Raw genomic sequence first — 14687 nt, 5'->3', positions numbered from 1 at the left:
TAGTAGTAATATCCGGCACAGGATGTAAGAGAAAGTAGGATAAAGAAAGAATGTGACACTATCCAGGGTGTGGATCTAGGTGAAGAGATAGCAGAAGTGATTAGAATCCGGAAGGTCAAGGACTGTGCCAAGACAGGCCTATGGACAGCTGTTCAGTTGGCACCAAATGACATGGAGAGTTGGGAACTCATCAGTCAAACCAGCTGGTGAGTCTTATTGGCTAGGATTTCTTGTAAAGTGTGTGTGTGTGTGTGTGTGTGTGTGTGTGTGTGTGTGTGTGTGTGTGTCTTTAAAGGGCTGAATAACCCAGGTGAATAAGCCAGTCAGCTCTAAGCAGATTCAAGATTCTGTATCTTTAAAAGCCCCGATCCTTTATGACCCTCACAAAGCAGCAGGTCATGGAGGTTCCCCTGGAACCCCACTGCAAGTGTTTGCCTTGTGCTTCCAGGCCCCGCTGCCACTTCTTATCAGCAACCACAGGGCAGCACAACACCCTGTTGGATTAGGAACAGCAGAAGCCAGGCAGGTGAAAGGGGAGGTGTGTGAGCAGGGCTGCCTGCTCCGGGAGCCGAAGCCCTGGTTCCGCCTTTGGCCTGGGCCAGATGTCACAGCGTGCGGGGCTGTAGTCCTGCGCAGTCCTTCTGGTCCAGTAAGGCTGAGCCCGCTGGCCCTGCTTTGCCTGAGCCTTGACTATAGCACATCAATGGAGCCAAAGTTAGCAGCCAAGGCTGATTTAAAGGGACCATTTAGGCTGATTCTCACTTGTGACATGAAACACAAATTATTGTATTTGCTGAGAAAGGCTTGGGGAATAGAAGTTTGTGATTTGACAGAGTGTAGTTAACACATCATCCACACAAAACCCAAAGATGGACTCCGCAGCACCGCTGTGATTACTCCCAGGAAATGCATTGCAATTGTATCGTCCCATCCAAATGCACTGGGACAAGTGTTTATGTGTCTGGATGAAAGTCAAGGCAGATTAAGAAGTGCTTCTGCCAGAGGCAGCTTCCCCGACCAGCATGAGGAGGCAAGAGGGGAGGGAAACTAGAAAGAGCTGTACAATAGAAGATACAATAGAATATGGTGCACAATTAGAAATCACGTCGCAGAAGAATGTTTAACAACACAGAAATGTCCATGATATAATGTGAAGAGCAGAATGTAAAAACTGAAGAAACATTGTAATCTCAGGACCCTCAAATGTTTTTTGCTTTTGTTTTGTTTTCTTTTTTTTTTTTTTTTTTTTTTTGTATTTCTAAAATGTCTCTCTGAACTGAGTTACTGATATAAGGAGAAAATCTCAGTTGGCATTATTTGAAAAAAAAACAACACTGAAGGTCAGAAGGACCTTTTTCAAGCTGAGATTCCTTTCTTTTTTAAAAAATATATTTTATTGACTTTTTACAGAGAGGAAAGGAGAGGGATAGAGAGTTAGAAACATTGATGAGAGAGAAACATCGATCAGCTGCCTCCTGCACACCCCCTACTGGGGATGTGCCCGCAACCAAGGTACATGCCCTTGATGGAAATTGAATCTGGGACCCTTCAGTCCACAGACCAATGCTCTATCCACTGAGCCAAACCAGTTAGGGCTGAGATTTCTTTTTGATTATTCCTACCTTTCCCTCCCCACTCCCTGGCACTGAGTCTTCCCAGAAATGTTGCTAAGTCAGAAAGTCCTTTCCCCTTTTCTGCCCCTGCTAATAGGTGGAGCCACCAGAGGCAGAAAGTCCCATGGTCTAATCCCATATCACACACACACACACGCACACACTCACGCATGCACACACATGTGCACACACACACAGTAAAGAATCATTTCAATGGGAACTTGAAAAATAAATTTTTTAACTTAGTGATGTTCGATAAAAACTAGTTATTAAAGAAAATAGGTTATAACAAAAGCAACACCACAATGACTAGCTATCTGTTTTGAAAGTTGTAAAGATTTCTGGAAGGAAGTTGAGCCAAATTATCTCTAACAACTCCTCTGTGTCCAAATTCTGTGAAATAAATAGTGAGCTGTAATAAAAGGAAGTACAGGGGGAAATGAGAAAACACTCTTTTAAATGGGTGAGATGTGACATATATTTTCTTCAGCATATACTCTGTGATTTCTGGCACCAGCCTTGGATTGGTAAACTGGCCCTTGTTCATATTCCAAAAATAATTCACCCTGTATATAGTTTCTTTCTCCTTGAAAGAAACCTGGTCATCTCCATGCTTCAGTCTCTCTCTCTCTCTCTCTCTCTCTCTCTCTCTCTCTCTCTCTCTCTCTCTCAGTTCTGAGGCAGCCCCCCTCGCCTAGCCCCTGCCAGTCTGAACAGCCTGAATTGTGGTGTGGAGCTTCTCTTTAACCACCAGACTCTCAAAGGCCAGTGTCCAGCATCCTCCCTGAATGGGCTCAGCATCACTCTTCCTTCCTCTGCCCTCTTCCCTCTGGCAGCTCTGGGAGCATAGGACAGTGGCAAAGGAAGCAAGCACAGGCCTCTGGAAGGGGAAGCGCTTCACACGCTAATATGTATATACTAGTATTTTAGGCCAATATGTTCATGTATAGTATACACTGAGTGGCCAGATTATTATGATCTCTGAACGCATAATAATCTGGCCACTCAGTGTACTTCTCTTGAGTACCTCATTTATTTGATATCAACGATACTATAAATTGTGCTGATCAGTTTTCCCCTTTGCACTGGCTGATAGAAAGCTCAGGGCAAATAGGTGGTTGATCTCCAGCAAAAATCTAGAATACTTTTGGTACCCATTTCAGATACAAATACACTGACTGGCCAGATTATTATGCATTCAGAGGTCATAATAATCTGGCCACTCAGTGTATGTGGGTTTTAGGAGATATTTATCAGATTTAAAATAGATCCAATTTTCCTGGCATGTTTGTGGGAAAAGAAGAACAAAGAGGTAACTGATAGTGGCTGACAGCTGAGAGGCACATCTTACCTTAGCTCATTCTTCTCCATTTTATAGGGGGAGGACCATGTCTCAAATATCATGCCCGGGATTACTCAGGTAATACGAGGGAAAGCAGTGGTTAGAATCAGATATGTCCATTTCCTATGGTTTACTTATCCCATTAAAATTATAAGATTTTAAAAAATGTTCTGGGTGTCACATCACTTGAAGAAACAGCAATGAGTGGATACAAAGGTCAGGCTTGTACCACAACAAGATTTCAGTTTAGATTCCAAATTACATGTAATTAAATTGTATAATTTAGAATATAACCATGCTGCTGTATTAGTAAGATAGACACACTTCATGATGCTTACAACTGAACACAAAAGAGCCATTTAATTTAAACAAGGTAATTCAAACATTTACTTTGCCTAAAGCTCATAAAATGCCATTTTATTAACTCATGTTTTCATTTATGTAAGATGATTGTCATATCAGAGCTATTTTATTGTTATAGAAGTTAGAACAGCATAGAGTATTATTATTAAATTATGAACACATAATGAAAAATACTTTTTAGAATACGATACTCTTGGCTATATGAATCTTTTACTCATTTCATAAATACCAATGGAAACTCCAATAAGTTCTAGGCTCCCAGGAGGCAGCAGATTTCCTTCACTGAGCAAGAGAAGGGAGATGGAAATTGTCGGAAGCTAGATAATGACCCCCCAAAGACATCAAGCCCTAATCCCTGAAACCTGTAAATGTCACCTTGCACAGAGAGAGGATCTTTGGAGATGTGATTACGTTAGGGGTCTTGACATGGAAGATTATTCTTCTAAAAGGGAAGCAGAGGGAGATTTTGACACAGTCTCGTTAAGGAAAAGGTGATGGAAGATGGAGCAGAGAAATGTTGGCCTTGAGGGTTGAAATGGAGCAGCCTTTGCCACGATACCCAGAGAGAGGCCCATGTGGCCTTGTTCTCGGTTTCCACATAAGATAAAGGGAAACTTTCACAATGTCCGGAGCCCTTGATGTCCAGCAAATGGAGGAAGAGCATGTCCTCAAATTCCTTGCAGCAGGAACCCACTTAGGTGGCACTGACCCTTACTTCCAAATGGAATAGTACATCTACAAAAGGAAAAGTGATGGCATCTACATCGTGAATCTGTAAAGAACCTGGGAGGAGCTTCTGCTGGCAGCTCATGCCATTGAAAAGCCCACTGGGATCAGTGCCATACGTCCAGGAGCACCATCCAGCGAGCTGGCTCAAGTTTGCTGCTGCCACTGGAGCCACTCCCATTGATGGACACTTCACTCCTAGAAACTTCACTAAGCAGCCCGGGGAGCCCTCCAGGAGCCGAGACTTCTGGTGGTTCCTGATCCCAGGGCTGACCATCAGCCTCTCACAGAGAGGACCTCTCACAGGTCTATGGTCAACCTATCTACCATCACTTGCTCTGTGTAACACACACTCTTCCTATGTGCCATGGGCACATTGCCATCCCTTGGAAAAACAAGGGGGCTCTAATGTGGTGGATGCTGCCCTGGGAAGTTCTGAATGGCACCATCTACCATGAACGCCGATGGGAGGTCATACCTGAACTCTGCTTCTATAGAGATCCTGACGAGATTGAAAAAGAAGAGCAGGCCACAGCTGCGTGACCCTAGACAAGCTGAAAACGCTGTGACCAAGAGGAGTTTCAGGGTGAATGGACTGCCCCCGCTCCTGAGTTCGTGCTGCTCAACCTGTTTGCAGGTGCCCTCTGGGCCTATCCTGCAGTTCCCTACTGAAGACTGGAGCACTCAGCTGCCACTGAAGGCAGGATGGCAGCCCCCACTGCTCAGGCCACTGAGAGGGTAGGAACAACCACTGAGTGGTCCTAAGGTGTCCTTCCACAAACACTTAACAGAATGGAAATAAGATTGATGGAAAACAAACAATTTCTAGAAGTTAAAACAAGAGAGAGAAGCGGTGCAGCCACAGGCAGCCAAGGAATGCCAATGAGCACCAGAGGTGGAAGAGGCAGGAACAGGTTCTCTAGAGCCTCCAGGGGGAGTGTGGCCCTGATGATGGGCACCTTAGCTTTGGCCCAGTGATGCTGATTTTGGGCTCCTGGCCTGCATAACTGTGAGAGAATAAATTTCTATTGTTTGAAGTCACCAAGTGGGTGGTAACTTGTTTCAGCAGCAATAAGGAGCTAATACTTACATACATGTACACTTAAACATGATTACATCCATGGTGATTGATAAAACTGGGAGACGTGATTAATGGTGACTGGAGGGGTCACTGCAGAGGACACAGCCCAGGCAGACCTGTCTGCAAGTGGGCATTTCAACAAGGACCTGTGAGCCTGGAGCAGGAGCAGAGAGAGACCGCTGGCTGGCACTCAGTGGCTCGCAGGTAGGCAGGGCCGCATGGATATGGGGAACAAATGAAAAGCCAGAGAGATTGAAGCAAGGCAGACCAGGGCGAAGGGTTATGAGGTGTTGTCAGAGAGACTGGCTGGAGCCAGTTCATGTGAGGTTGTCAGTCAGAGTTAGGCACATGGATTTTAGCAGGGACTAGTGTGATCTGCTTTACATTATGTAGAGATCTTCATGTAAAGGATGGATTAAAGGCACAGGGGAAATGAGGAAACGCAGTGAGAAAGCTGTTGTAGGATTGCAGTGGCTCAGAGCAGAGATGCTGCTGGCTAACACCAATGCTCCATCTTGTTCCAGAGACCAGCACCTCCTCTGGGCTCCCCTATTTCAATGGCATGGCCCCTGCTCCCCAGAGCCTTATGGCAGTAAGTTGAGTGAGCCTTTCCACTTTGCCTTCTCCCAAACCCTCCACTCCCCCTGCCATCACAAAAGGTAAGGTGGCCTCTGATTCCATCACATCACAACCCACCTGTTTTTCTAGTTCCACTGTCACACTTTTGCTGTCCCTCATTGTGTTTAGCCTGGATGGATAGATTAGAGCATCTGGCTGTACCCTAGGTCTTTCGCTTATTAGCTGGGTGACCCAGAGCAACTTACTTAACTTCTCTGTTCCTAGTGTCATTATCTGCAAAATGGTGGAAACAGTAGTCTTATCTCATAGTAGTGTGATAATAGATGCAAAGTGCTTAAGACAGTGAATGTCATTATAAATCTTATCTGAATCATCTTCTTCATCACCACTATCCTGCTCCTCCTCCTCATTATTTTAACTGGCCCCAGCTCATCCTGCACAGCATTATGGGATTAATCTTCCTAAAGTGCTGCTTGGATCAGATCACTCTCTTCAGACTCCTTGAGTAACTGCAGGATGCCTCTCACATGAAGTGTGAACTCCACAGCCTGGCTTTCAGCCCTCATATTTTTCCTGTCTTCCCACCTCCCGAAGTATTTCTTACACCACAGCCAACGGTGACCCTCATGTCTTCTGAACAGGCGCTGGACTTGCTTTGTCCCCTCCAGTCCCTCTCAGTGTCCCTGGCCTGCCCCTGCCTCCCCCAGAGCTGCCTCTCGAGCCCACAGCTGAGCTTTCCAGTCTATGAAAGCTTCAAAGTTTTCTCAGCATTTCCCTTGGAGCCCCTACCCTTCTCTCTCCTGAATAATCTCACTTATTACTGTATCTATATTGGGGTGAGCGACCCTTCCTTTTTCCTGTTTGTTTTTAACAGAGAAGACCTGGCTCAACACAGTTTAACGCGAGGCAGTGCACCAGGCCTGGAGCCAAGCCTTCCTCCACAGCAGGGGGCATCTCCTGGTGGCCCTGTAAAGGCAGCAGGGCCTGGGGGTGGGCAGTGGGCATCACTATCCCTGAGAGGCAAGGCCCAGAGCAGGCAAATTGGAAACATACTCCTTTCCCCACGTAGGATTCTAGGATTGGGCTGTGTGGTCCCTGAGGAAAATCTGTACTTGTCTTGTTAGTAGCATCTTCATAGATGACCAATAAGGTGGTCAGCCCACCCACAGCTTTCCTTGGGCCACAGTCAGGAGTCCTCAGCCCACCCCAGCTTGCAGCTATGATGACAGAACAGGAAACATGATTGCATGGGTAGGCAGAGCTCCAGCGCACAGGATTCTAGGAGAAACCATTTAGAAAGGCAGGCCATTTTCTGGTGTGGCTATGGGGTCCCTGCACGAAGATCTGGGGAAGAAGCTAGAGGGTGTGTGACTAGAGGGAAGAAATTTAAGACCAGAGCTGAGGGGTCTATGAGGGGACAACCTCCTCACGGAGGCCCGTCTGGAAGGTGTGGGAGAAAGAAATGATTACTGAGAATTCCAACTCTAATCCTTCCTGCACACTTGGAAGTACTCTGTGGAGATGGTGTGTGGCAGTCCTGTGTCTTGCCTCACCCACCTCTCCCACCCAAAGCACAGGCACATTTTCAGGGAGGAAGGGGGATTCTACTTCAAGATCAGAAAGAAACATTGAGATGCATAAGTATTTTTGTCCCCTTTGTCAACCTCTCTTCACTCTTCCCAAAGGAGGAATAAATGACCTGGTTGATAAGTCCAGGGAGGAAGCTAGTCCCGGCATCACATAGCACATAGCAGTGGGGAGGGTTGCTTGGCCTTAAAAGTGGGAGCAGGCGCAGCCCTCTCTTGCTCTCATGGCCCATCTGTGCTCAGGCAGATGGTTCCTGTGAGTTCCCAGGCTCCATGGTATGGGGTTGGCAGGGGGGTCACAAGCCAGACAGGCCTGCTCTTGGGAAGCCCAGCCAGGTGTCTCCCCTCTTGGTTCCTTCTCCTCCATCTGTGACTCAGTGGGGAGGTCAGGCCAGACTTCCCTGGGGGCCTCATGACTTTAATTCTGGGGGAGGGAGTGAGAAGGCACATGCAGTAGTCCTCCTTTATTCATGGAGGGTACGCTCTGAGACCCCTGTGGATGCCTAAAACCTCAGATAGTACTGAACTTTCACCTTTTCACATAAAGAAAGCACTTTACAGCTTCTCTTTGGCATAATTGTTAGCATCACTACTCTTGCGTCTTGAGCTTTGGAGTCATTTCAAAGTAAAATAAAGGGTTCCTTAAACACAAGCATTGTGATACTAAGTGACTGAAGGTGGGGAGCACATACAGCATGGTGTGCTGGGCAAAGAGATGACAAAGGGCAGAGCAGGAAAGCCAGAGTTCACCACGCTACTCAGAACAGTGCACAGTTTAAAATTTTTGAATTAATTTCAGAAATTTTCCATTTCATATTTTTGAACCAAGGTTGATGGCAGGTAGCTGAAACCCTGGAAAGCAAAACCACGGATAAGGGAGACTATTTATATCCTCCCTAAGTGAGTATAGTGTGGATCCTCCGTGGGCTTCCCTCTGCTGGGTCTAGCTCATGCATGAACACACACATGCAGTTGTCCCTCTCAGTTGAGTATCTGCTAAGCTGCTATTCAGAAAGGAATCCATGAAGAAATAAAGACCCAATGAGATTAACATCCCAGATCTCTCCCAAGTCACTGGGTCCCTCCTGCTGTGCCTTTTAGGTACACAGCAATCACCCAGATGCCAGCTCTTGCCCAGGGATTAAGAAGCAGGTGAGTTAAATTGATGATCTGAGATTCCACCTTGAGGCATTAACTTCAGTCAATTATTGAAGTTACTGCTAGTTTTGAAATAGTGTTTACTTTAAATCTCCAATAATGTAAATCTCACAGGCAGGCAGAGTCCCTCAGCAGCCATTCCAATTCCGTGAGAAACCAGAAAAGCTGCTGAGAAGTTAACGGATGGTGAAGATCCGGGCCTAGTTTCGCTAACACAACAATCACCTTTAACATTCAGAGAGGAGGTGAAGAATTTTGTTTTATTTTATTCATGTTTTAGAAAGAGGCCACTCATTTGGGTTTCAAATTACAGCAAAATAGTTCAATTATGCAAATCATAAATGAGATTATGTGATGTTGTTATGAATAAAATACACGCACCAATCTAAGCAAGAATTTCTCCCTTGCTAATTCTCATACCATATTTGTTTGTATTTAATATACCATTAAGATCTAATCTCCTAAAATTTGTTCATTCAACCAATATTTACTACTGTGTACTGTGGTCCGCGTTGGCTCTAGGGAACCCAAGGTCTTCCAGTCCTCTGACATCAGATATGCTCACAAGGAAATGCAATTACAATCCTGCTGTAAGGGCCATAAGAGGGTGGATTCGTTTGCTACATCTTCAGAAACAAAGTACCAGAAATCAGGTGACTTAAAACAACTGAAATTCATTTCCTTACAATTCTGGGAGCTAGAAGTCTAAAGTCAAGGTGGCCACACTCTCTCTGAAGACTCTAAGGGAGGAGCCTTCCTCTTCTCTTCCAAGTTTCTCTTTGTTGCCAGCCCTCCTTGTCAGTCCTGAGCCTATATGTGCGTCACGGCAACCTCTGCCTTTATCACCACATGGTGCTCTTCCTGTGTTTCTGTGTGCAGGCAGCCTTCCTGGCATGAGGACACCAGTGTTATTGGATTAGGGACCCACCCTACTCCAGTGGGACCTTATCTGAACTGATTTGATCTGCAATGATTCTATTTCCAAATAAGATTATACCTGAGGTCTTCGAGTTAGGACTTCAATGTATCTTTATTAACAGGTGCAATGCAGGTTGTTGAATTTTTTGAAAAAAATCAAGTTGTAAACTTCATTAAAAATTAAAAATGAGGTTCATAAGAATCTCAACTTGGGCAGATATGAAACCATTTCAAACCCTTTGAAGGTATATAGAAAAAGCCAGCCTTTAAAAAACAAACAAAAATACATTTGCCATTACCAAAAAGAGATGTCCAAAAAGAAGAAAATAATGAAAAATAGTAAAACACACACACACACACACACACACACACACACACAACAAAACAAAACAAAACACACACACACACACACACACACACACAACAAAACAAAACAAAAAACCTGCTGCATAAATAATGCAGATAGTTCTAGTTATCTGGTCAATGGGCAAAAGCAAGCACTTAACGTCTTCAGCTCTAACCTTTTGTTCATTTCCTATTGATGGAATTTCATATTCATTTCTGCTTGTGGGATGACTAAACTGGGTGATGGAAGAGATAGCAAGCCGGCATTTACTCAGCCCTGCCTTGCTAAGCCTTGAGAGCCAACGAATTCTCAGCTGGTGGATCTGCTGCTTTAGTCTCTTTGCCTCCATGTGGTTTAGGGTTTTCTGGGTGTCGGCGTCAGTCAGTAATTGAAGTTGTGGTGGCGGTATCGACGTTGAGGTGGCTGCTGACCTTGGGTCTCATGGCCTTGATTTTCCTTATCTTGTTCATTGCTGTCCTCTCTAGGCTGTCCTTGGCGAGGAATCAGGGTCTATGGCCCCCATACATATTCTGTCTCCCTGGTCTACCTTGTTCCCCTGTCCCCTGGTTGTCAGCACCCTCCACCCTTCCTCCCTGCACAGGCGGGCTGCAAGACTGTGGGCGATGCACAGAGGGTCTCCCAATGCAATAAGGTGGGAATTGCAGCCTGCGGCAAGGCCAGGGTTGTTGGGCCTGGCTTTCAGGAGCTCTCCGATCTCTCATGTTTTTCCCCATTCACTATTCCGGTGATTCTGCTGCAATTGTGTGGAAAGCCCTGCGAGATGGATAACATCTATAATGGCTACGGCCTGCTGCATATTTCCTACCTTGCCTGGAACTCCACCAGGGCCTGTGGCATTGGCTGCTTCTGCACCCTTTTCTCCTTCAACATCAAACTCTCTCCATCTCCCACTGCAAAGGTGCCTCCTGGAGTCACCTATCTTTATAGCTGTCTGGTGTGCAAATACATCTTCCTTGGTGTCATTCCTGTTCATGTAACCACATCCATTTCTCACACTGAATCATTTTACTGTTCCCAAAACCTTCATCATGATGACCTTCTTGTTCCTGCTGGCAGGCACCACTGATGGCAGGCCACCGGGGCCACCCTTTTCCGTGCTGCGGTCCATGGTGCCAGGCTTGGTGTCGGGTGGCTGCTGGATCTCCCAGGCTGCTCCCTGGATGTGATGGCAACTGGGCTGGCAGCGGTGGTAGGCTGGCTGCCGGAGCTCTCTGGGGGCCACTCGAAACTTAAAATCTGGGTTGAAAGTTTCTTCAACATTCCTTAGAGAATGCATTTCACAGAACCTGGCTAGTTTTATAAAACAAAACAAAACCTTTGGAGGAAAGGGTAACATTCTCCCACATTCAAAATGTGTACAAAAATATGAATCTCTGACTTTAATTTTTGGAGTGTTTTCCCCCCAGTAACTAGCTATAAGACTTCCACAGTGGGAACTGAGAACTGTTCTCCATTTCTGCCCAGCATGTTTTAACATTTTATTTTAAAATGCAAAACTCCTCCCCAGCAACCTGTAGCTTTAAATCAACAGTGTCAGCAGTTCAAACTCCAAACCCCCTATGGGATGTGGAGCAAACTGTATCTGAAACCTACTCCAAGATAGATCATACACAAGAAACCCTTGTCTAATCCACATTCTCATTCTCAAGATGGTCTCTTACAAAATGTAGGCCCAGACATAACAAGCTCATTTTTCTAATCCAAATTGTAATTCAAGTCCACAAAGTGTATTCATGTGCATGAAATAATCTTTTGAAGAAGTTCCTCCCAGGTGAAGAATCCTATCTAATAAGAGTAATATGCAAATTGACCATCACTCCAACACACAAGATGGCTGCCCCCATGTGGACACAAGATGGCTGCCACAAGATGGCCAGCAGGGGAGGGCAGTTGGGAGGGACCAGGCCTGCAAGGGAGGGAAGTTGGGGGCAATCAAGCCTGCAGGGGAGGGAAGTTAGGGGTGACCAGGCCAGCAGAGCAGGGAAGTTGGGGGCAACCAGGCCTGCAGGGGAGGGCAGTTAGAGGTGACCAGGCCTGCAGGGGAGGGCAGTTAGGGGCAAACAGGCTGGCAGGGAAACAGTTAGGCATCAATCAGGCTGGCAGGGGAGTGGTTAGGGGGTGATCAGGCTGGCAGGCAGAAGCAGTTAGGGGCAATCAGGAAGGCAGGCAGGAGAGCAGTTGGGAGCCAGCAGTCCTGGATTGTGAGAGGGATGTCTGACTGCCCGTTTAGGCCCAATCTTACCAGGTCTAAATGGGCAGTCAGACATCCCTTGAGGGGTCCCAGATTGGAGAGGGTGCAGGCTGGGCTGAGGGACACACACCCCTGTGCACGAATTTTGTGCACCAGGCCTCTAGTTTTAAATATTCTTCTCTCAACAGTGGAGGCAGACAAATGACTTTGGCTGGTGCAGGGTTACATTTCTCACAGCCAGGATATTCCAAATGGTTTCTTATTCTATGGGATCAATAAACAGCCATGCTCTTATTCATAAAACTGTCTCAACCTCACCAATGTTAACACAGACCATTTCTTGAGCTTCCCCCAAGGTGGAGCCTTAAAAAATACTGACATCTCTGAACTATGTTCAGTAACAAAAACAAGCAAAGGATGAAGATGAGAGAGACGAAGTCACCTGCAGACTCATCATCAAGGCATTGTTGAGTGCAGCTCAGGCTTTCTTCTTGTGCAGAAGAGACACAGACCAAAATTAACAGTCAGCAAGAACAAGCTCGGGGGTGGGGAGGTGGGGAGGGGGGCAATCGGGGAAAAAGCAGAAATATGGAATACTTTAAACAATAAATAAAAAAAGAATAATCCCAGATTTCTGTCACAGTCATCTTCACCCCAGACAGTTCCTAGAAGAAAAACAGTCGGTGTGAGATGAATTCATGGGACAGGGCAATCACTGTTAGTCACAAAACTTCCCGAAGGACCTTAAACCTGCGGAAGAACATTTCAATGCTGTAATCTCCATGTGTATACTCCCTTTGGCCTGAGGTTCAGGTGGCTGGGCTCCCAGTCCATGCAACCCTCTCTGCCAGTGCCTGTCCATGAGTTCTGACTATCAGTTCCACAGCCCATTCACCCCTGAGGACCAGGGTACCCATGACCTCACACGTTTCTCTTTATACCATTTCCTTCTGCAAGCAGAATCATGAGAAAATTTTGCCTATCTACTTCCTGGGAGGTTTTATGGAAACATGTGCTCTTTTCAAAAATAGGTTGACATTTTCTAAGAAGCTTTTGTGAAAAGGTAGGATGAGAACCAATCTGTCATCCTCTTTCATTGGCATCTTCTAGCTTCTTCCCTATATCACTATGACTGAAAATACATTGGCCTTAAGTCCAGGAAGTTAAGCCTCCTATTCGGTTTGCTTCCCCCAAACCCTTCCAGCAAATCGCAGAGAAGTGCAGTTGAGAAGATCAGCTTGGGCTTCTGCAAATACAGCCATTTTGGCAACCATGCTTGTCCAATTATTCAACCATGGAAGAAACTTCTACCAGTATTGTTATTGAATAGATGAATGCTCAGTGAAAACAGGCAAATATAAAACTCAGTGGAAAACCATAGTTAAGAATGCAGAAGACCAGCAGTGACAATAAAACACATCCACAAGACAGTATCCTTGGAGCTCCCTAACCTAATGGGAAAAGAGAATTAGAAATCCAGTAATAGCATCCAATATAGATATTTATTGAGAGTCTACAGTGTGCCAAGCAATATTCTAGATTCTGTAGGTAGAGAAGGACACTGTTCTTAAAGAAAGACTTTGACCCTAACCTTGAGGACCTCAGGGATAAATGGAGATGCAAAAAGGTGAGTGCTTTTTATAGCACAACGAGGGAGTTTCTACAGCACAGATGAGAAGGAAATCATCTGAGAGCAGAGAGAGGCACCTGATATTTTTGAGAGCAACCAGAGACAGTTTGTCAGAGGATATTTATCAATTAGGAATTTTAAAAGACAGGCTAGCCCAGTGGTTGGCAAACTGCAGCTCGTGAGCCGCGGTTTGCCGCTCTGTTGACTAATGAGTCTGATGACCACTGGCTAGCCAGACAGACCAGTGGTGTATGCAACATATCCAGCTCCTTCATCAGGCATTCAGTGTTACAAGCATGTCAAGCTGACATGGGCTTGAACCAAGCTGGCAGGCTGCCTGTCCCTGACAAAGAGCCTTGGTCAGTCTCCGTTTTTTAATCTGAAAAATGGTACAGTAATATCTATCTCATAAAATTATTATAAGTAAAACCCCATAACACATACCTAATGCTCAGCACATTCTAGGCTTTCAATGCAATTTCTATTAGTTTTTCTGTTTTGTGCTGTGGTTCTTAAACTGAACAATGACCCACATTGAAGAAAGTCCCAATGGAGAGAAGACTGTTATGAGTTTTTACCCCCTTGGCTTTGCATTTAAAAAGAAAAAAAAGGGTATGGTGCAGCTCCCCAGGGCATTGCATTAGTGAGAGAAGTTGCTGGTTCTCCCTCTGAGCCCGGATGACTTTGAGGGATATTTGAAGAGTCATCCCATTTCAGCATGCCTGCTTGGTTTACAGACAGCCCGCTTGCATAATCAGTAGTGGCTCAGGGTAGCCGGTGGTATGCCAGCCCACCCTGCACATCAGGACTGCCTATCAACTCTCAGCTCTGCGACAGTTCTGCTGGCGAAAGTCAGGGTTCCTACTCTGTGCTCTAGAGAGGCAGATTTGGGGAGCTGCAGCTGTCCCTTGGGAGACAGCTGGGGGCCTGACTGTTCTCACAAGCAACTCACAGACTGGAGCCATCAGTAAGCTGAGCTGTCACCTAGGGGTGGCCAGGAAATGAGCTGCTGGGGACAGAGCTGTCCAGGCCAGTTAGTAGAGCAGGAGAGGGGTTCTGCTCTGGAGTCCACAGCATCAGAAAGCAGCATTGACTAAGCACCACCTACCAGGGTTGCCAGACTTAGCAAACAA

At 45.9% G+C, this 14687-nt stretch overlaps 2 pseudogenes across 2 annotated transcripts; one reads left to right on the top strand and one right to left on the bottom strand.

Annotated features, from left to right (window-relative positions):
* Positions 1–3940: 3940 nt before the first annotated feature.
* LOC308244611 (small ribosomal subunit protein uS2-like) lies at positions 3941–4809 on the top strand (annotated as a pseudogene). Its single transcript has one exon. The product of its transcript is annotated as a small ribosomal subunit protein uS2-like (transcript).
* A 5187-nt stretch (positions 4810–9996) lies between these two features.
* On the bottom strand, positions 9997–11009 carry LOC308244084 (Y-box-binding protein 1-like; annotated as a pseudogene). Its single transcript has one exon. The product of its transcript is annotated as a Y-box-binding protein 1-like (transcript).
* Between the last annotated feature and the right edge of the window lie 3678 nt (positions 11010–14687).

This window comes from Plecotus auritus (genome assembly GCF_963455305.1).
Source record: "Plecotus auritus genome assembly, chromosome: 3".
NCBI classification, from domain to species: Eukaryota; Metazoa; Chordata; class Mammalia; order Chiroptera; family Vespertilionidae; genus Plecotus; species Plecotus auritus.
Note: the sequence above shows the minus strand (reverse complement) of the source record. Positions and strands in the feature narration are given on the sequence as shown.